The sequence below is a fragment of the Oryctolagus cuniculus genome, chromosome 1, assembly GCF_964237555.1.
Source record: "Oryctolagus cuniculus chromosome 1, mOryCun1.1, whole genome shotgun sequence".
Taxonomy (NCBI): domain Eukaryota; kingdom Metazoa; phylum Chordata; class Mammalia; order Lagomorpha; family Leporidae; genus Oryctolagus; species Oryctolagus cuniculus.
In genome coordinates, this window is record NC_091432.1 from 67,056,074 (window position 1) to 67,077,714 (window position 21,641).

General features: G+C 40.6%; 1 protein-coding gene across 7 annotated transcripts in view; it reads left to right on the forward strand.

The window, feature by feature from the left end:
• UVRAG (UV radiation resistance associated) overlaps window positions 1-21,641 on the forward strand; it is a 324,263-nt gene that overhangs the window by 204,985 nt on the left and 97,637 nt on the right. The gene's annotated exons all lie outside the window — the stretch shown is intronic.

The window sequence follows — 21,641 nt, forward strand, 5'->3', positions numbered from 1 at the left end:
CTCTGCAGATATTCATATACTGCACTCAGCAAGTGAAATAAATGGTAAATGATGTATCAGAGAGCCAACCAGGAAAAGGATGAAAGGATGAACAGCATATTGAACATAACTGAGAAGTATACTGGTCAACTGAAAGACAGATCAGTAGAAAATACAAATTATGGCAGGTCAGCCTACAATTTTTTGACTTTGTGATGATATGAAAGTAATATACATTCCATGGAAGCCATAGTTTGAATTTTGAATTTGGATCTTTTCCTGGGCTAGTGATAAGCAGTATGATACTAGCTCTTGGTATGGGACAGCAACAGTGAAGCACAGCTCGCAGTGAGCCGTGAGTTCAGAATGGTAAACAGCAGATTCTCAGCGATGTTCTGTATCTCTAAATTCAGTGTTCAGCAGTGTAAGTGTATTAAATGCATTTTTGACATTTTACTATTTTCCACTTATGATGGGTTTATTGGGATATAACTCCACTGTAAGTTGTTTCCTGACGAGAATACAGAGAACAAAAGTGTTGGAATGTTGAGAAAAGTGCTAGACACATTGGACACAATACACATGTCTACTACACATATTGTTACAGACACAAAGCGAGGGCAAAGGGCAGGGGGTAAACACATTATCAAAAGAGAATGGCTGAGGCTGATGGTGTGACTCAGTGGCTTAAGCCTCTGCTTATGATGCTGGCATCCCATATCAGAGCACTGGGTCCAGTCCTAGCTGCTCTGCTTCCAGTCCAGTTCCCTGCGAATGCCTGGGAAAATAGCAGAAGATGCCCCAGTACTTGGGCCCTTGAGACCCACATGGGAGACCCATGTGGGGTTCCAGGCTCCTGGCTTTGGCCTTGCCCAGCCCTGGTGGTTGTGTCCATTTGGAGAGTGAGCCATTGGATGGAAGATCTCTCTCTCTCCATGTCTCTCCCTCTCTCTCTCACTCTGCCTTTCAAATAAATGAATAAATCTTTTTCTAAATAAAGAGATAATGACTGGGAATTTTTCAAATATAACAAATTCAAAAACAGAGTGACTACAAAGAAAACATACTTAAGGAAATGTAAAGAGCTGAAAATCAAACACAAAGGGAAAATATTAAAAGCAGCTGGGGAAAAATGACATTTTAGTATCAAAAGGCTTATGATAAGATTGAAAGCTGGTTTCTTAGTGGAAACAACACAATCCAGAAAAGGTGATGCAATGACATTTTAAATTACTCAAAGGAAACAAATGTAAGGGCAAAGTAAAGACATTTTTCAGACCATAAAAATGGAGAAAATTCTCCCCAGAAGACCTACACTGAAGGAAATACTAAAGGCAAAATGAAAATAATCCTGCAGAGAAAATGAAGATGCAGGAAGGGAGCCAGCATTGTGGTACACTGGCATCCCTTATCAGTGCCAGTCAGCATCCCAGTCACTCCACTTCCAATCCAGCTTCCTTCCTTCTAAAGCATCTGGGGAGACAGCAGAAGATGGCTTACACCCCTACTGCCCATGGGAGACATGGGAGACCTGATGGAGTTCACACTTCTGGCTTCAGCCTGGCCCAACCCTGGCATTTAGAGAGTGAACCAGTAATTGAAAGATCTCTCAGCCAGTGCCGGCTCCCTAGGCTAATCCTCTGCCTTGCGGCGCCGGCACACCGGGTTCTAGTTCCGGTCGGGGTGCCAGATTCTATCCTGGTTGCCCCTCTTCCAGGCCAGCTCTCTGCTGTGGCCAGGGAGTGCAGTGGAGGATGGCCCAAGTGCTTGGGCCCTGCACCCCATGGGAGACCAGGAGAAGTACCTGGCTCCTGCCATCAGATCAGCGCAGTGCGCCGGCCGCAGCGCGCCGGCCGCGGCGGCCATTGGAGGGTGAACCAATGGCAAAGGAAGACCTTTCTCTCTGTCTCTCTCTCTCTCTCACTGTCCACTCTGCCTGTCAAAAATAAATAAATAAATAAAAATAAAAAAAAAGATCTCTCTCTCTCTCTCTCTGACTCTCTTTCACATTGCCTTTCAAGTAAGGTGAAAAAACATTTGTTGAAAGAAGAAAATGCATAAAAGAACAAAGGGCAAAAGAAAGGATTTTGACTTTGAAACAGATAGTAATGCCTCATCAAATAAATGGGATACACATAAAATGTATGTGGGATTATCATGCATGATTCTAACACAAAAATTGAGAAGGAGCACATGAAATTAAAATACTGGGGCTTGCATTATGGCATAGTGGGTTAAGCTGTCGCCTGCAACACCAGCATCTCATCTGGGTGCTGGATCAAGTCCTGACTGCTCCACTTTCCATCCAGCTCCCTGCTAATGGGCCTGGGAGGGTTGTGGAGGATGGTGCAAGTCCTTGGGCCCCTACACCCATATGGGAGACCTGGATGAAGCTCCTGGAAGTGAACTAGCAGATGGAAGATCTCTCTCTCTTTATCTCTCCCCGCCTTTCTCTGTAATTCTGCCTTTCAAATAAAATAAATCTTTAAAAAAGTACTCTAAGATCCTATTGTTGTCTGGAAAGTAATAAAAATATCATTTTTTGTTACTCTAATAAATCAAAGATATTTTGTGTAACTTCATATCCACTAATAGAATTATTTTATATGAGTGAAAATTTAATGAAGGAAATAAATGGGAAAATATGTAAGAAAATTGATCAAAAGAAGGTTTTAAAAAAAGAAAAATACACATTAAGTAAGATGAATAGAAAACAAATAGCAAGTTGATAGTTACAAGCCCAGATTTATCCTATGATTATATTAAAAATAAATAGTAGAGACTGATGTTGGGCACAGCCAATTAAGCCACCCCCTGTGATGCTGGTATTCAATGTTGGAATGCTAGTTTGAGCCTGGCTGCTCAACTTCTATTCCAGCTCCCTCTAAAATGTCTGGGAGAACAGAGAAGAATAGCTCACATGCTTGGGCCCCTGCCACCCACATGGGAGTTTCAGGCTCCTGACTTCAGCCTGGCCCACCCACAGCTGTTGTAGCCATTTAGGGAGTGAACCACTGAACAGAGGATAACTGTCTCTTTTTGTCTTTCTCTCCTTTTGCCCTCCCCTCCCCCTCTCCCTTTCTCTACCTTCCAAATAAATAAGAAATATCTTCTTGAAAAGTGTAAATTGTACTAACATTCTTCTTAAAATAAAGATTATTATAGTGAATACTAAACTCATTCTGCTTTCAAGACATACCTCAGTTATGAGGACACAGAAATACTCAAAGAGTGAATGAAAGTGTATTATATAAATAAGATCTAAATGAGAACTAATATAACTATACTGATATCAGTGAAATTTAAGGCAATATCAATTAAGTCAGACATTTTTGTGATAATACAGTCAATTCTAAATCTATGAGACTTTACTTCAAGTATAAAGACAAAATTTCCCAAAACTACAAGGAAATCTTACAACAGAGGACTTTTATCAACTATTAGAGCAAGTAGACAAAAAAATCAGTATCTAAAAGACCTGAGCAGCACAATTAATAAAGTAGACCTAACTATGTATAAATAACATTGCACCGAGCAGTTGTAGGATACACTTACTTTTTCTCTGGTACACATAGATTATTTACCAAAGTTGATTATGCTGGGCCTCAACAAATTCCAGGAGAATGAGACATTAAGAATACATTCAGTGACCACAGTGGAATTTATTGGAAATCAATGATAAAACCCCAAAAATGTGTGGCTATTACAGTATATGCTTCTGTGCTTCTGTATAGCTTACAAATCAAAGAAGAAACCATACAAAAAGTCTAAAATTTTTTGAAGTGAATGATGGTGAGAATATAGTGTATCAGAATATCTAAGTTATAGATAAATCTGTAACATTAAGTGCCTGTGTCAGAAATTTATAACCTTAAATGATTGTGTCAGAAAAAAAGAAAGATGTTAAAGTAAATCATCTTAAGTATCTATGTGAAGCCACCAAAAGTCAATTAGTTTAGTGCTAGGAAAGTGAAAGGAAGGAAGTAGTAAAGGTAAAGATAAAAATCTAAATGTATGACTATACAGTAGAAAAATAATAAAGGCAAAAGTTCTAATCCAAAAAAGGCAAAAGTTCTAACGCTTTAGAGAATTAATTTAGAAATGAAAAAAGACAAGGCAACATAACCAATATAAGGAACAAAAGAAAGTTGATACTGCAAGTACAGACAATTAAGGATGAGAAGATCCTGTTAACAATCTAATGCTAATTAATATGAAATTCAAAGAAAATGTCTAAATTTCAAGCAAAACACAACTTTCCATTTTTTCAAACCATGAGTTTTCATGAACTCATTCCATCCAAACTCATTGTATGAAGTCAGCATTGCCTTGATTCCAAAACCAGACAAGCACACCACAAAAAAGGAAACTATAGACCAATATTGCTGATGAACATAGATGCCAAAATACTAGCAAATCAAATCCAACAACAGATCAAAGTGGGATTTATTTGAAGGATACAGCAATTTGCACATCAATAAGCATATAATGTCACATCAACAGAATGAAGGATAAAAATCATATGAACATCTCTCTAGATGCAGAAAGGGCATTCAGTGGGAGTGGTGCTGTGGCATAATGAATAAAGCCACCACCTGCAATGCCAGCATCCCTGGAAAGTCCTGGACTGCTCCAGTTCCAATCCAGCTCTCTGCTAATGGCCTAGAAAAACAGCAGAAGATGGCCCAAGTGCTTGGGCCCTTGCTTTCCACGTGGGAGCCCCAAAAGAACTTCTTGGCTCATAGCTTTGGCCTGGCCCAGCCCCAGCCATTGTGACCCTCTGAGGAGTGAATGAACGGATAGAAGAACTGTCCCCTCCCCTCCCTTCCCTCCCCTCCCCTTCTCTTTGTAACTCCAACTTTCAAATAAATACATTAATCTTTTTAAAAAAGAAAGAAGCATTCAGTAAAATTCAGCATTCATTCATGATGAAAACGGAACAAATTAGGAATAGAAGGAACAAAACTCAATGTAAAATAAAGGCTATATGTGACAAACCCACAGTCAACATAATTTTGAATGAGAAGAAGCTGAAAGCATTTCCTCTAAGATCTGGAACCAGACAGAAATGTCCAGTATCATCATTCTTATTGAAGATAATACTGGAAGTCAGATTGATTAGGCAAGAGAAAGAAATAAAAGGACTACCAATAGGAAAGGAGGAGTCAGGTTATTCTTGTTTTGAGTTTGCATGATTCTTTATATAGAAAAACCTTATGACTCCACCAAAAGACTTTTTGAACGGATAAGTGAAATCAGTAAAGTTGTAGAATGAACACAAAAAAAAATCAGTAACATTTGTGTAGACCAATAACAAACTCACTGACAAAGAAATTGTAAGAGCGATCCCATTCACAATAACTCCAAAAAAAAAAAAAATGCCTGGGAATAAACTTAACCAAGGATGGGAAAACTTATTATTATTATTATTTTTTTGACAGGCAGAGTGGACAGTGAGAGAGACAGAGAGAAAGGTCTTCCTTTGCCGTTGGTTTACCCTCCAATGGCCGCTGCGGCCGGCGCACCGCGCTGATCCGATGGCAGGAGCCAGGTGCTTCTCCTGGTCTCCCATGGGGTGCAGAGCCCAAATACTTGGGCCATCCTCCACTGCCTTCCCTGGCCACAGCAGAGAGCTGGCCTGGAAGAGGGGCAATCAGGACAGAATCCGGCGCCCTGACCGGGACTAGAACCAGGTGTGCCGGCACCGCTAGGTGGAGGATTAGCCTAGTGAGCCGCGGTGCCGGCTGAAAAACTTCTATAATGAAAATTACAAGTGGCTGGCACTGTGGCACAGCAGATTAAAGCCCTGGCCTGAAGCGCCAGCATCCCATATGGGCGCTGGTTCTAGTCCTGGCTGCTCCTCTTCCAATCCAGCTCTCTCCTGTGGCCTGGGACAGCAGTAGAAGATGACCCAAGTCCTTGGGCTTCTGCACCCAAGTGGGAGACCAGGAAGAAGCTCCTGACTCCTGGCAAGAGCAGGTTAATTGCTGTTTGAGGCACCCTTATCAGAGTGCCTGAGATCAAGTCCCATTCTGCTTCTGATCCAACTTCCTGCTATAATGTGCCTGGAAGGCAGCAGAAAATGGCCTAAGTACTTTGAGTTCCTGCCACCCATGTGGGAAATCTAAATGGAATTCCTAGCATTGATCTGGCCCAGATCTGACTTAAATGTCTGCCCCTAAAACATTTTCATCACTCCAAAAGACCTTCCTGTACTCATTAAGCAGTTATTCCCTGAATCCTACCATCCCTCAGCCCCTGGCAGCTACCAGTCTACTCTCCCTCTCTGTGGATTTTCCTATTCTGTATATTTCATATAATGGAATCATAGAGCATGTGCGTGGAGGTAGAGCCTGTATGACCTACCATAGGTAAGGAACCTTTTTCTTGCCAGGGGTCATTTAGATGTTTATAATGTTATTTGTGGGCCGGTGCCACGGCTCAATAGGCTAATCCTCTGCCTTGCGGCACCGGCACACCGGGTTCTAGTCCTGGTCAGGGCACTGGATTCTGTCCCGGTTGCCCCTCTTCCAGGCCAGCTCTCTGCCGTGGCCCGGGAGGGCAGTGGAGGATGGCCCAAGTCCTTGGGCCCTGCACCCCATAGGAGACCAGGATAAGCACCTGGCTCCTGGCTTTGGATCAGCGCGACGCGCCGGCTGCAGCGCGCCGGCCGCGGCGGCCATTGGAGGGTGAACCAACGGCAAAAGGAAGACCTTTCTCTCTGTCTCTCTCTCTCTCTCACTGTCCACTCTGCCTGTCAAAAAAAAAAAAAAATGTTATTTGTGGCCCTACACAATTATCAACTCAAAATTAGCCTTTGTAGCTTTCCTGAGTTTCGGGTCCCACCCACGGTTGCCTCGGCTGGGCCAGACCCAGTGATTCTGTGGGCCAGATGTTCCCCACCCCACAACACCTCTCCAAAGGGCTCCACCTCCTAGTGTTGTTGCGCTCAGGATTAAGTTTCCCACACATGAATTTGGGGGCATACCTTGAGACCATAGCGCCATACTAGTTCCCTCTTTCTCAAGTGTAGCTCCCGTGCACCTCATGTGGCGTCCCCCTCCGCAAGCCTGTGAGCATGACAAACTGCTCTTCGACTCATCTGTTCAGGTCAGGTGTTGAGAGCTCGACTGTTCCCATACTCCCAAGGCAGGCATCTCTCCCTCTTAACCTGTTAACAGATAAATCTATTAAAGTAGTCGTTTCACTTTCTTTATAGTGTTCTTTGATGCACATTTTTAATTTTGATGAAATTTAATTTCTTTTTTCTTGTTTTTAGTACTTTAAGTGTTATATCTGAAATCCACTGCTAAATTCAGGGTTATACAAATTTATCCCTATTTTTTTTTTGCAATAGTTTTATTTTAGTTCTTATATTTAGGTCTGTAATCCATTTTGAGTTAATTTTTGTATATGGCATGATATAGGAGCCCAATTCCAGTTGTCTTGGCATAGTTTTTTTTTTTTTTTCCTAAAGATTTATTTATTTATTTGAAAGTCAGAGTTAGAGAAGGAGAGGCAAAGAGAGAGAGAGAGAGGTCTTCCATCTGCTGGTTCACTCTCCAGTTGGCCACAACAGCTGGAGCTATGCCGATCGGAAGCCAGGAGCCAGGAGCATGTTCCAGTTCTCCCACACAGGTGCAGGGACCCAAGGATTTGGGCCACCTTCTGCTCCTTTCCCAGGCCATAGCAGAGAGCTGGATGGGAAGTGGAACAACCGGGACTTGAACTGGTGCTCTATAGGATGCTGGCACTGCAGCGTTAGCCCCACTTGGCTTGGTTTATTAAAGAGACTATTATGTCTTTGGCATCCTGGTTGAAAATAATTGCTCAGATTTTATTTCTGGACTTGAGTCCATTGATTTGTATACATCTATTCTTATGTCAGTACCATAATAAGTTTTGAATTTGAGAAGTATGGATTCTCCAACTTTGTTCTTCCTTTTCAGTATTGTTTTGGCTATTCATGGTCCCTTGCAATTCCATACTAATTTGAGGATTTGGTTTTATATTTCCACAAAAAAAAAGCCATTGATATTTTGTTAGAGATTGTAATAAATCTATAGATTGCTTTGAGTAGTATTGCCATCTTACAGAAACAAGTCTTCCAGTGGATCTTTCCATTTATTTTTATCTTTTTCAATTCTTAACAGTGTTACATATCACATCATGTGTCATTAGACATTGTTTTTGTTTTTCCTTTCCAATTTAGGTGTCTTTTTTTTTTTAAACCTGCCTAATTGTTCTGGCTGGAATTTACAATACAATGACGACTAGCAAGGTGAAACCAGGCATTCCTGGTTTTTTCTTCTTAAGAGAGAGTGGTTAGCCTTTTGCTGTTGTGTATGATACTACCTTTGAGATTTTCATGAATGCCCTGAGTCATGTTTAGGAAGTCCTTTCTCTTCCTAGTTTTTTGAGTGTATTATTGTATTGTTTTTTGGCAAAAATTCAGATTATCAAATGGTTTTATTCTTTTCCTCTGTTAATGTAGTGTATTATGTTGATTTACTTTAGAATGTTCAGCTGCCCTTGGTTCCCTGGAAAATAACACTGGGTCCTGGTCTATAATCCTTTTGAAATGTTTTTAGGTAGTTTGCTAGTATTTTAGTGAGGATTTTATATCTATATTTATCAGATATTGGACTATAGTTTCCTTTGCCTGTGATGTCATAGTCTGGCTTTGGTATTGGAGTATTACTGGCCTTTTTAAAATGAGTTAGGAAGTAGTTCCCTATTCTCTCTCTTGTTTCTTTCTTAACTACTCTTAATTCACCAGTGAAGCCATCAGCTCCTGGATTTCTTTTTGTCGGGAACTTTTTAATCACTGATTCTATTTTTGTTACAAACCTATTCAGATCTTCTATGTATTGTTGAGTCAGTTTAAATAAGTTATGCATTTCTAGAAATTATGCATTCCATCTAGGTTATCTAATTTGTTGGCATTCAATTGTTCATAGTGTTTTCTTTTTATTTCTTTAAGGTCTAAAATAATGTCCCCGTATTTCTTTCAGATTTTAGTTATGGGCATCTTGTTTTTCATAGTCTAGCTAAAGATGTATTTATTTAGCTGATCTGAAAGAGCTGACTTTTGGTTTCATTGACTTCTTTGTTGTTTTTCTATTTTCTATTTCATTTTTCTGTGCTCTTATCTTTATTATTTTTTTCATTTTATTTTGTTTTCTGTTTGCTTTTTCCTACTTGCTAAGATGTAAAGTTAGGCTGTTGAGTTTTTTTGTCTTTTTGTTTATTGTTTTTAATTTATCAGAGAGACAGAGAAAGAGAGAGCTCCCATCCACTGGTTCACTTCCCAAATTCCGGGAATGACTGGGGCTGCCCTGGGGCTGAAGCCACCAGCCAGGAGCTCAATTCAGGTCTCCTGCCATGGGTGGCAGGACCCAGTCACTTGAGCTGCCTCCCAGGGTCTGCATTGGCAGGAAGCTGGAAGCAGGAGCTAGAGAAAGAAATCAAAGCCAGGCCCTCCAGTGTGGGACGTGGTCCTTTTAACCACTAGGCCAAATGCCTGCCCTGAGATCTTTTTCAGTGTCAATATTTAAAGCTACAAATGTACATGTCCCACAAATTGTTGCATCTTGTATTCTTGTTTTCCTTCATCTCAAAGTATTTTTTAATTTTCATTGAAATTTCTTTATGGATCCTTTGGATGTTTAAGAGCCTATTGATTAAATTTTATGTATTTGTGAATTTTCCAGTTTTCCTTTCATTTTTGATTTCTCAGTTAATTCTTTTTTTAAAAAAAATATTTATTTAAAAGTCAAAATTGCAGAGAGACAGGGATAGACAGACAGAAGGATCTTCCATCCTCTGGTTCACTCCTGAAATGACTGCAATGGCTGGGGTTGGGCCCGGCCAAATCCAGGAGCCAGGATCTTCCTCTAGGTCTTCCACATGGGTGGCCCCTAGAGGCCCAAGCAGTTGGGCCATCCTCCACTGCCTTTCCCAGGCTGTTAGCAGGGAGCTGGATCAGAAGTAGAGCAGCTGGGACACAAACAGGCACCCACATGGGATGCTGGCATCACAGGCAGTAGCTTTACCCATTATGCCACAATGCCAGCCCATTCATGCTGCTTTGACAGAGAAGTTGGTTTTATGATTTTGGTATTTTTAAAAATTACTACAACTGTTTTTGTGACCTAACATATGGTCTGTACTAAGAATGTTCCATGTGGACTTAAGAAGGCATAGAGGCCTGTGCCATCGGCTCTTAGCTTTTGCCTGGCCCAACCCTAGCTGTTCTGGCCATTTGGGGAGTGAACAGCAGATGGAAGATCTCTCTCTCTCCTTTCTCTGTAATTCTAACACAAAACTTTGAGGACAAAGCCTTTAACACATGGGCAAACGGGAGCCACCCAAACTGATATCCAAACCATAGTAGTTGTCAAATCCTCTATTTCCTTGTTGATCGTCTGTCTCGATGTTTTATCCATTATTGAAAGTGTTGATCTCTCTATTACTGTAAGATTGTCTGTTTTCCCCTTCAATTTTATTAATGCTGCTTTATATATTTTTATCTCTTTTATTTTTTGGTTCATATGTTTCTTTTTTTTTTTTAAGATTTTATTTATTTATTTGAGAGAGTTACAGACAGTGAGAGGGAGAGACAGAGAGAAAGGTCTTCCATCCGTTGGTTCTCCCCAGGTGAACCAACAGCCGGAGCTGCGCCAGTCCAAAGCCAGGAGCCAGGTGCCTCTTCCCAGTCTCCCATGTGGGTGCAGGGGCCCAAGGCCTTGGGCCATCCTTTACTGCTGTCCCAGGCCACAGCAGAGAGCCGGATTGGAAGAAAAGCAGCTGGGACTACAACCGGTGCCTGTATGGGATGCCGGCGCCGCAGGCAGAGGATTAACCTACTGCGCCATAGCACCGGCCCCGGGTTCATATGTTTCTGATTGTTGTTAATGTCTTCTTAATAAACTGATACGTTTATCAATATATAATGACTTTTTTTTGCCTGTTTTGATAATTTTTGACTTTTTGTCTGATATTATTTTAGCCCCTTGGTCTTTTTGTTACTATTTAAATGAAATATTTTTCCATATTTTCTCCTTGAACTTGTGTCTTGGCTCTCATGTGAGTCTCTTGTTGGCAGCATACAGTTGAAACATATTTTGCTTTTTCATTCTGCTAATCTCTGCCTTTTGATTAGAGCATTTAATCCACTTACACTTAATGTAATTACTGGTATGGAAAAACTCATTTCAGCAATTTTTCTGTTTGTTTTCTATGTGTCTTGTATTTTTTGTGCCTCAGACTCTCCTCTCCTGCCTTCCCTTGTGTGTAACTGATTTTTTTGGTAGGGTGCCATTTTTTATTCCATTCTCATTTTCTTTTCTGTGTATTCTTGAGTTTTTTTTAATGGGGGTTTTACTCAGGGGATTATAATTAATATCATATATATATTAAAAAACAATCAAGTTTCTTTTTTTTTAAAGATTTATTTATTTATTTGAAAGTCAGAATTATGCATAGAGAAGAAGAGAGGCAGAGAGAGAAGGTCTTCCATCCGTTGGTTCACTCCCCAGATGGCTGCAACGGCTGGAGCTGCGCCGATCCAACGCCAGGAGCCAGGAGCTTCTTCCGGGTCTCCCACATGGGTGCAGGGTCCCAAGCACTTGGGCCATCTTCTACTGCTTTCCCAGGCCATAGCAGAGAGCTGGATTGGAAGTGGAGCAGCAGGAACTCGAATCGTCGCCCATATGGGATGCTGGCAGTGCAGGTGGCGGCTTTACCCACTATGCCACAGCATCAGCCCCAACAATCTAATTTCAACTGCATACCAGCTTAGCTTCAATAGCATACAAAAGCTCAGCTCTTATACACTTCTGTCCCCCACCCACTTTATGTTGTTATTTTCACAAATTGCATCTTTATATATGGTGTGTCCACAATACACATTTGCCCATTTAGTTCCTTTACTGGAGGTTTTTTTTTTTTTTTAAGATTTTATTTATTTATTTATTTATTTATTTATTTAAAGGCAGAGTGGTGCAGGGGATGTGGGGTACAGTGGTAGGGGGGAGGGTCTTGGCAATAAGAAAGGGAGGGAGAGATCTTTCAACCACTGGTTCACCCCAAAATGTGTGCAGCAACTGGGCCTAGGCTGAGCTGGAGCCAGGAGACAGAAGAACCACCCAGGTCTCCCACATAGGTGACAGGAACCCAGATACTTGTGCTATCATCTGCTGTCTCTGAGTTGCATCAGCCAGAATTTAGATTGGAAGGAAAAGCCAGATTCGATCCGAGACACTCTCTTAATGGGATACAGGCATCCCAAGTGGTTGCTTAACCCATTGTGCCACAACAGCTTCCTGTTACTGTCTGCTGTCCTCTAGTTCCAACTCGAAGGCCTGAGCCTTCACTTCCTGCTTCCACTGAACCTAGTAATCAGCAAGAGATGGAAGCTTAGAGTCTTCCCTTAACAGACATCCTGTTCTGAGCATAAGTTCTCCAGTATATTTGGACACTTTTGAATACCCTATTTTCTCAACGAACCTCTTGCCAGCTTTTCTTCCCATGCCTTAGGCAATCTGTTTAAAGTCCTAGTTGTGATCATTTGCTCCAGGTAACTGTGGGTTGTCTGTTTGCCTTACCACTGGAGCAGCGTGAGCTGCTTTGCGGCAGCAAGTTCTGACTAGGTGAAATACAGGCAAGTGCCGTGCCTTATGCAGGCAGCCCATATGTATATTAGAACAGAAAACGCCCATTTTTTTTTTAAAGAAGATCTGCTCCCCTCCCTTAGGAACCAAGGGTCAGGCTCCACACTTATTTTAGCCCCTTGGATGCTGTCTTACAGGCCTCTGTGAGATGGGGAGGCAAGTAGGGCCAGAGCAAGTCCAAATGCTGCAAAGTTTTCCTCATGGTTTTCAATTGCCTTTATCATGATTCAACATTCAGGCAGTTGATAGAAATCTTTTGACTATTTTCCAGCACTTTGACAAAGTTAATTCCGATGTTTTTTGCTTCATTTTTTGATGTTTCTCTAGAGGGGCAGGCTTTGGATCAACCTACTTCAGCATGTTCACTGACATCATTTGGTTTGTATGATGATGAAAAACATGACTTCCAAGGGTTGAAGAGAGTCCTAGATGATTTTAAGCAAGAGAGAATACCGTGACCAGATATGTCCTTGAGAAAGAGTACCTTTAGTTTTCTAGAAAGTGATCTCTCCCAACCTTTTCTAAGTTCTATAAATTCTCTCTCCAGATTGCCATCAAATTTTTACATGATAATCAGATTTAAAATGTTAGTTATGTTGGAAGATTACTTTGGGAGCTTGAAGGAGGGCTGTCCCTTACATGGATAAACATTCTTGCCTATCAGTTATACACTTAATTTATGATAGGAGCAGCTTAACATGTGGGCAGCTCCAACTAGAATGCCCCAATGGGAGTAGCATCCGTGATTTGTTTATTGGTTGATTGATTTCCTCAGGCAGACTAGAAGGCCAGCTAGATGTAGGTGATTACATTACATGTATTTTCTTTGGCAGCCAGGAGAACGACAGGAACTGCATTTTTATGAATGAACTTTACATTCTTCCTCTATCTTTTTCCCCTTTGTGGAAATACAGACAATGTTGATTCTAATAAATACATTGTTGACATTTTGATATTTCTAAAAGTGAAATGCATCTTAAAATTAATGTCACATTATAATTGATAGTCTTATCTTAGTGTTATATGTCAGTGATAGATTTCACAGTTAATGCTAACTTAGATTTTATGAACTATTTAATGTTTTTAGCTGTTTCGTCCATTTTTTGTAAAGTATTTTTGAGACCTTTTTTGAACAACACAGTTGTATACATGAGATATATAAGTAGAAATACATTTATTGATTATGCTTGCTGATTGAATCCACCTCGGTTATTCTTAGCTGGGATCATTGAGAGCAGATTAGACATGGTTTTCTTTTCTCCTGAGTTTTCAATTTTGATGTAAATCTTTCCAGGATATTAGATGGAGTCAGGTCTTCATGGGAGATGGAAAATGGAAATTGAATGACTCATTGAACAAATTATATTTAATGTAATAGGCCTAGGAATTCCCAGCCTCTTCCCTCTCTGATTACTGCCTCATCTGGCTATTGGCACATGAGATGTTAGAATTCAAGCCCTGTTTAGCCAGTTTTGCTGAAAGAAAAAAAAAGGAGAACCACACAGCTATTTCTTTTCTTTGTCTGGCCTGTTTAAAACATGGGTCTGGACTGATGCCTTGCCTAAGCCATTACTTGTGCACCTGCACACTGTAAAGGGAAACTCTGAAGTCTTTGCTGTACTTCACTCTGAAGACTCAGACCGCACAATGCAAAAGAATGTAACTGGAGTCCAGCTGCAATGTCTTCTTTCACTGAGGCCTGAAATAGGTTTTAAAGTGATTTCTGAAATGAAATTTGTTAGCTATTGTTGTTATACTACTTAGCCGTGTGGTAGATAATACATTCAGAATGGGTTGGTGAAACCATCATTGAACTAGCTGATCAGAACATATGGCTTTTCTAAACCCTCACTCACGTGGAGTTCTTTGTTTTATTCTCAGAAGGAGAAATAGGAAGTGGTATAAGTGACAGGCTCTTTGGAAACTTCCTAGACTGTCCACAAGACTTTTACAAATCTCTGAAAGATGTCAGCTCTCTTTCTATGGAATTATTGGAACCTAGAGGAATCATTTCCTTGATTTTATGTATTCAAATTTGTTCCTATGGCAGATCTTGACTACAACCACAGTAGTTGCCCATTTTACCCAATAGACTCGTTTTTGGTAGAGACAGAATTACTAACGTATGAAGAAATTCTGATGTGTTCACACTCAGATAATATTGGGCTAAGATCATAGTCATTCTAAGTATATCTGAGTCTCACTGTCATGGAATAGTCTGTTTTAATGATCTCTTACCTTTCTATGACCAGGAGCATAAAGTGGGTGTGCATTCATATAAAGGGACTGGCCTGACTGTTCCTCACCTTTTGACTGGAATCTTTTCCTGGGCAGCCACATAGAGCATATGGCGCTTCCCTTTCAGTGTAACTGGATTGCATTTTCCCAGGAGGGAAGAAGAGACAAAGGAATTTGCAGAGTAGCAGTGAACCAACCGATTTTTTTCTCTCTCTCTGCAGCTTACCTCTTAGTCTGGCAATACTGACTTGTTGAATAAATGAGCCAGAATTTTTGCCAATGGCATTTTCTTGAAGCAATTAGATTACCTGAACTTTACTTGTATAAGTAATAAATTTTCTGTAGAAATAGTGAGTGGCACCTGGGATTTCATTGGTGTAAAGATTATATTAAAAGCATAAAGCAAAATTCCAGAGCTCTAGTTCTGGCTAGTGTGGCTCTGACTCCTCATTTCTGTTACAACCAGCTTCAAGCCTACTGAAACACCTGTTGACAACATCTTATATTAAGAATTATGGATTCCTTCCTATAAAAATTCTCAGCTTCTGTTTGTTAATCAAGCTGTTTTAATGCACAGAGTTCAGGAATGATGACTGTTTTCACTAAATTAGCATCTGTTTGCTTTCATGGCATCTGAAATCTGATGGCCTCCTTCCAGAAGTAGGAGATTTTCACTTTGTGCTTAGGCTTAAATGCTATGGCTTTAATTTTCACCCCTTCTACTGTATAGACCCTGACCTCAAACCTCTAAATTGAACAATGACTGTTACAGCTTGTAGTAGGTTTTCTGTTTTTCCTTCCTGTGCAACTTATCAAACAGTTGTTTTTCAGAGAAAGAGCATTATTGAAATGCACTGAATCACTAGTTGTTTTGGGTTTTGTAATGGTAGGAATTTGACCTAAATTAAGAAACTGTTTTTATGAAAACTCCCCCAAATGTCAGCCATTACAGCTCTGCTATAATTATCTAACACTACACCGTGGAATGGAAATGAAAAAAAGTGTCTACACGCACTCGTGGACTTACTGTGTTTTAGCACCAGAGAGAATATGATTACATCATCTGACTGAACCCTTCATTGTACAGATGGAGAAACAAGTTGGAAGATGAAGTGAGGTCATAAAATAAGTTAACCAAGCATTCCCTTCGATTTGGCCCACGAAGATGGTATGCTGATGTGCTGTCTAATACTTCTAAAGCAAACATGGGACATACAAGAAGTATATTTATCAATGCACATCTGTATCTGAGACTGATAACATCCTTTTTCCCATTATAAAGAAAACTTTCTTATGAAAAATACCATGTAAATCCCTGTGTGTTAGCAGGGTACTATGTCTTGTTGGAAAATGTTAATTTTTAAATCGCAGTTATCAATTTCTTTACTTGACACTTGGTTTTTCTCTGACAGATACATTGCAAACTACCTCTCTTTCCTTCTTTCCTCAAATTAAACTTGACAAAGCTAGTTTTTATTTTTTATTAACAATTAAATAAGTCTTTGGAGTCATGCTGACCCTATCTCTGAGTGACTATGGAAATATTCACCTGGCTGAGTCTTGGTTCTCCTGGTGTGATACCTATGCCACTGTGCCTCTGGGTTGTTACAAGCGTTGAATGAAGCACAGTTCTTAACATAGGCTTCAGACAAACTGAATAATTGGTTGTTTTCCAAACATATCATATTATTTCCTGCCTTGATAATCATTAGCCATGCTATTCCAAGTATCTAGAATGCTTTTCTCTCCATCTTGAGCATCAAAATTGTAGTTGTACAAGAACTCCTTTCCTTATTATTTATAAAACTTTTCTTCATTAACAGTTTCTTGATTTTCCATAATTTGGTGTTCTTTCCTCTTTGTAGACCTGTGAACAACTCTATAGTATCTCAAAAATGAAATGTTGTGTGTGTGTGTATTCATTTAATTTTAGCAACAACCAATATGTGTCTTATTCCTGTTTGAAATATTTTCAGTGTAAAAATTGCATCTTCTTTGAGATTAAACTTCCTTGTATTGTGAAGACACTCAATAAATATTTCTTGAATTGAATTAGGGGAGCAAAAGCGATGTTCAGTTTTTGTGAATGCTATTAGGTAATCTGACACTCCACACCATGGCCCAAAGTTTTAACTCTAGATGTTCTGGCCAGGACCATCATCATTTCTTGAAGTCCCTTAGGACGATGGCAGGCTATTAACTTCTGCGCATGCTATAATCCAAGGCACAGGCAGCAATGCTGAAGCAGTTGTGTTCAGGAGTGAGAGCAAAGAACATTTTAAAATGAGGAATCCCCATGGAAATTCAGCCAGGAGAGATCAACAAAATAAAAAATGCAGAAGGTGGCTGCTGGGTGAGACAGGAAATGAACACCTTGTGAAGATTAGGCACTCCACTGAGAGAGGGGAAATGTGGAAAATGAGTCAGAAGTAATTGTGCAACTATTTCATCAATGACACTTGGAAGTATATTGTTATGTGTGTTGTTTTTAATGAAGTGTGCTTTTATAGTGCTGATGTTATTATCTGGATGAGGAAGTCTTCCTTGGTATTATTGTCATCTCAGCTTTCCACAGCCAACTAAATTAAAATACAGTAATGTGATGGGACAGTGGGATAAGAAAGAAAACCAGACGACTCTGACATGTTATACCAAGCTGAACTTATTGCTTTTCTGTTTGCAGTATACTCAGGTCAGAATAGCAGTTCCATGTAATGTTTAGGGAGAAGGGCCAAAGAAATAATGTATTTAGTTAATAGTGGGCTATGTCATGAGTAAGAACAGTGTTTCTCAACAGGAAGTCCCAGAGTGTCTGTGAGCTCTGCAGGTAGCCCTTGGACTGGCCTTTTGCAATCTATTAGTATTTTTCATATGGCAATGTAAATGTTTTGAGTCACAAGTAGGTATGACTTAATCATTGAATTTCATAAATAAGGCTTTATCTTAACTGATGTTGCCTTTAAGAGAAGCACTCTTCTTTCGTTTAATTCTTCTATGTTTAACTTCTGGGTAGGCAAAGAGTGGGAAGATGAAGTAATTCTATCAAGTGAGACAGTTTGAAGTAGGTGGTTTGTGGAATATTTTCTAAAAAATACTGTAGTTCTCCCTTATCTGCCGTTTTGCTCTCTGCAGTTTTGTTTATGTGTGGTCAGCCACAGTCTAAAACATTGCCTGCTGCTCTATCACTGGGAAATCTCATGCCATCCCACCCGGTGCTGAATCATCCCTTTGTTACGTGTTCCACACGGTACACACCACCCAGCAGTCAATCACTCGGTAGCCAGCCTGCTTATCAGATCTACCGTGGTGGTACTGCAGTGCTGGTTTGTAGGGTTTGATACTCTCTGCAGTTTCGGATGTCCACTGGGGGTCTTGGAACAAACCCCTCATGGTTGAGAGGGGACTGTTGTAAGTGCACGGAAAGATTCAGCGAATTATTTTTAGCTAGGGGTGAATTATTTTAACTTCCATCAATATATCATCATAATAGTTCTCTAGGCAATTTTCTAAGGTTAATAACATTTATGTCCTGGATAATGTGTCATTATGAAGCAAAACTGAGTCATTCACTTAACCATATAGTTGTCTTAACTGTCATAACTTTCCCCAGATGGTTTTCAATTAAGAAAGATAATCATCAAAAGTAACTTGTGAATCAGATTAAATGATCAGTTCATTTTAGTAATCATGTTTTTCTTCTCTAATTACATAAAAGCGAGAAACAGATATATTTAGTTTATATAGAATTCAATGCCAAGCGTTGAAGTTAAAGGAGGCATAGGTACTGCATAAGAATTCAGTCATGTGCTGAGGATGAGCGCATGCGCGTCACTGTCCAAGATGCCAGGGCTAGGTAGAGTCTCTCCGCTGCTCGCCAGGCGTCAGGGGCGGACGGCAAGTCAGCAGACCAGCATTCTTAGCACCTAAGGACTGTGGTAGAGATCAGCTCAGACTTGGTTGGAGGCAGCCAGCAAAGGCACGCTTGAGAATATGGCCCCTAAACATCTGAGCTGCTGACTGGGCAAAAGATTCAGGGGCTGCCCAAGCAAAGGGAGGACGTGCGCACTGGCACAGAGGTTGCCCCTTGCCCTGGACCGAAGCTTCCCATATCTTACCCTGCCTGCCAGGTGAAGTCACCTGAAGTTGCTCTGAAGTCTACTTTGAGGCATAGATAAAAGAAGGATATTTCTAATGTGATCTTTAGTCCAAGTAAAAACTAATATTCTTTTTTTTTTTTTTTTGACAGAGTTTTACAGTGAGAGAGAGAGAAAGAGAGAAAGGTCTTCCTTCCATTGGGTCACCCCCCAAATGGCTGCTACGGCCGGCATGCTGTGCTGATCCGAAGCCAGGAGCCAGGTGCTTCTCCTGGTCTCCCATGGGGTACAGGGCCCAAGCACTTGGGCCATCCTCCACTGCCCTCCCGGGCCACAGCAGAGAGCTGGCCTGGAAGAGGGGCAGCTGGTACAGAATCCGGCGCCCCAATCGGTATTAGAACCCAGGGTGCCGGCACCACAGGCGGAGGATTAACCAAGTGAGCCGCGGCGCCGGCAAAAATTAATATTCTTTCAAAGATTATTAGCTTTAGTTGTAAGTATCAAAATAAATTCAAAGCATAGAAATAAATCTTTGTAGTACTTAATATATGACTAATTTGGAATAAATGTGTAATTGCTGCCACCAGTAATTACTAGAGATTAAACACTTCAAAATATTTTTTAGGGGCCAGTACTGTGGCTCACTTGGTTAATCCTCTGCCTGCGATGCTGGCATCCCATGTGGACGCTGGGTTCTGGTCCTGGTTGCTCCTCTTCCAGTCCAGCTCTCTGCTGTGGCCCGGGAGGGCAGTGGAGGATGGCCCAGGTCCTTGGGCCCTGCACTCGCATGGGAGACCAGGAGGAAGCACCTGGCTTCTGGCTTTGGATCTGTGCAGCGCTGGCCGTGGCGGCCATTTGGGGGGTGAACCAACGGAAGGAAGACCTTTCTCTCTGTCTCTCTCTCTCTCTCACTGTCTAACTCTGTCAAATAAATAAATAAATAAAATATGTTTTAAGTGATAAAAATTATATATCAGGATGGGTGGGCATTTGGCCTACTAGTCCAGATGCCCATGTCCAATATCAGATTGCCTCGGTTTGATACCCAGCTCTATCACCTGACTCCAGCTTTCTACTACTGTAGACCCTGAGAGGCAGCAGTGGTGCTCAAGCAGTTGGGTTCCTGCCACTCATATGGGAAACCAGGACTGAGTTCGGGTTCCCTGGCTTCAGTCCCAGCTCAGCTCCAGCTGTTGCAGGCATTCGGGAAGTGAATCAGCAGATGGGGGAACAATCTCTCTCTTACTCTCTCTCTCTTCCTCTGTCTCCCCCCCCCCTTCTCCCTCTCCACCTCTTGAATACATAATAAATAACATTCAAAACTGTGTATTCCAGCTTAGGAAAAGAGAAAAAAAAAAAAAAAAAAACATGAGAACCATACTCAGTCTCACTAGTAATCAGAAAAAAACTAATTAAAACCAGAAGAGGATATCATTTTTTATCCACCAAACTGGGAAAAATTAGAATATCTATTTTGTGACAGATTTGGTGATTGTATAGAGGAAGAGGAACTCTTATCTTTTGCTTGTAAGAGTTTTGTTTGGTTCGTTTATTTCAGAGATCAATTTAGCAGTACAGTTAAATCTATTCAACCTAACAACCCTATTCCTGGTCAGATCCTACCCTCTCAAATAGCTTTTACATGTGTCATACATGTGAATTTACACGTATATTCTCCAAAAAGTACTGTGTATATACTACCTAGATATTTAAACAAATTCGCTCTGTATTGGAACTATAATTAAGTAGCTAACCTCTTTTTCTGCTCCTTTCAGGGTCTCCATTTCTGTGTAAAATGATGTTATTTTCTTTTTTAAAAAATTTATTTTTATCTTATGTGAAATGCAGAGTTAATGAGAAAGAGGAGAGACAGATATCTTCCATCCGCTGGATCACTCCCCCAAATGGCCACAACCGCCCCAAATGGCTATGCCAGGTCAAAAGGAGGAGCCAGGAGCTTCTTCAAGTCTCCCATGAGGGTGCATGGGCAGGAGCACTTGGCCCATCCTTCACTGCTTCCCCAGGCACATTAGCAGGGAGCTGGATCAGAAGTAGAGCAAGCAAGTTTCCACCGGAAGCCCTCATGGAATTCTGGTGTTGCAGTAGCTTAACCTGCTGTGCCGCAATGCCAGCCCCAGAACATGATTTTCTTAAACATCTTTAAAGCTACTTTGCATAAAACTAGGATATTTATTTCTCTGTACAGCTTATCCTTCCTTTCCGATCATTTTCATGGGGTTGATGTGAGCGTTACTCTTTCTCATAAATCATATCATTTCATACAACAGCTCTTGCTTCTTGATTGGTTTGAAACTTGTGCTAGCAGTTCTCCAGTTCTCCACGTTTCCTTATGAGCAAAGGTTTGTGGTAATAATGCATAGAGTGTTCAGTGCTTCTCATTTATATTAATGGAGGCCTTTTAAAAAGACTTACAAAAGAATTAATTTTTCCCATGATGCTTGTTAGTAACTACCATTAATATAAATGATGGCTCCCAGGTTCCTGGTGTGGAAAGTCTAGTGATGAAATAGTAGAAGTGTTAACTGTAGTTATTTATAGGAACTTACTGTTGTAAGTTAATTAAACACACCCATAAGTAACTGAAGTGTTTTATTATTTTAATTTGTTTAAATATAGGATTGGTAAGCTAGTGAGA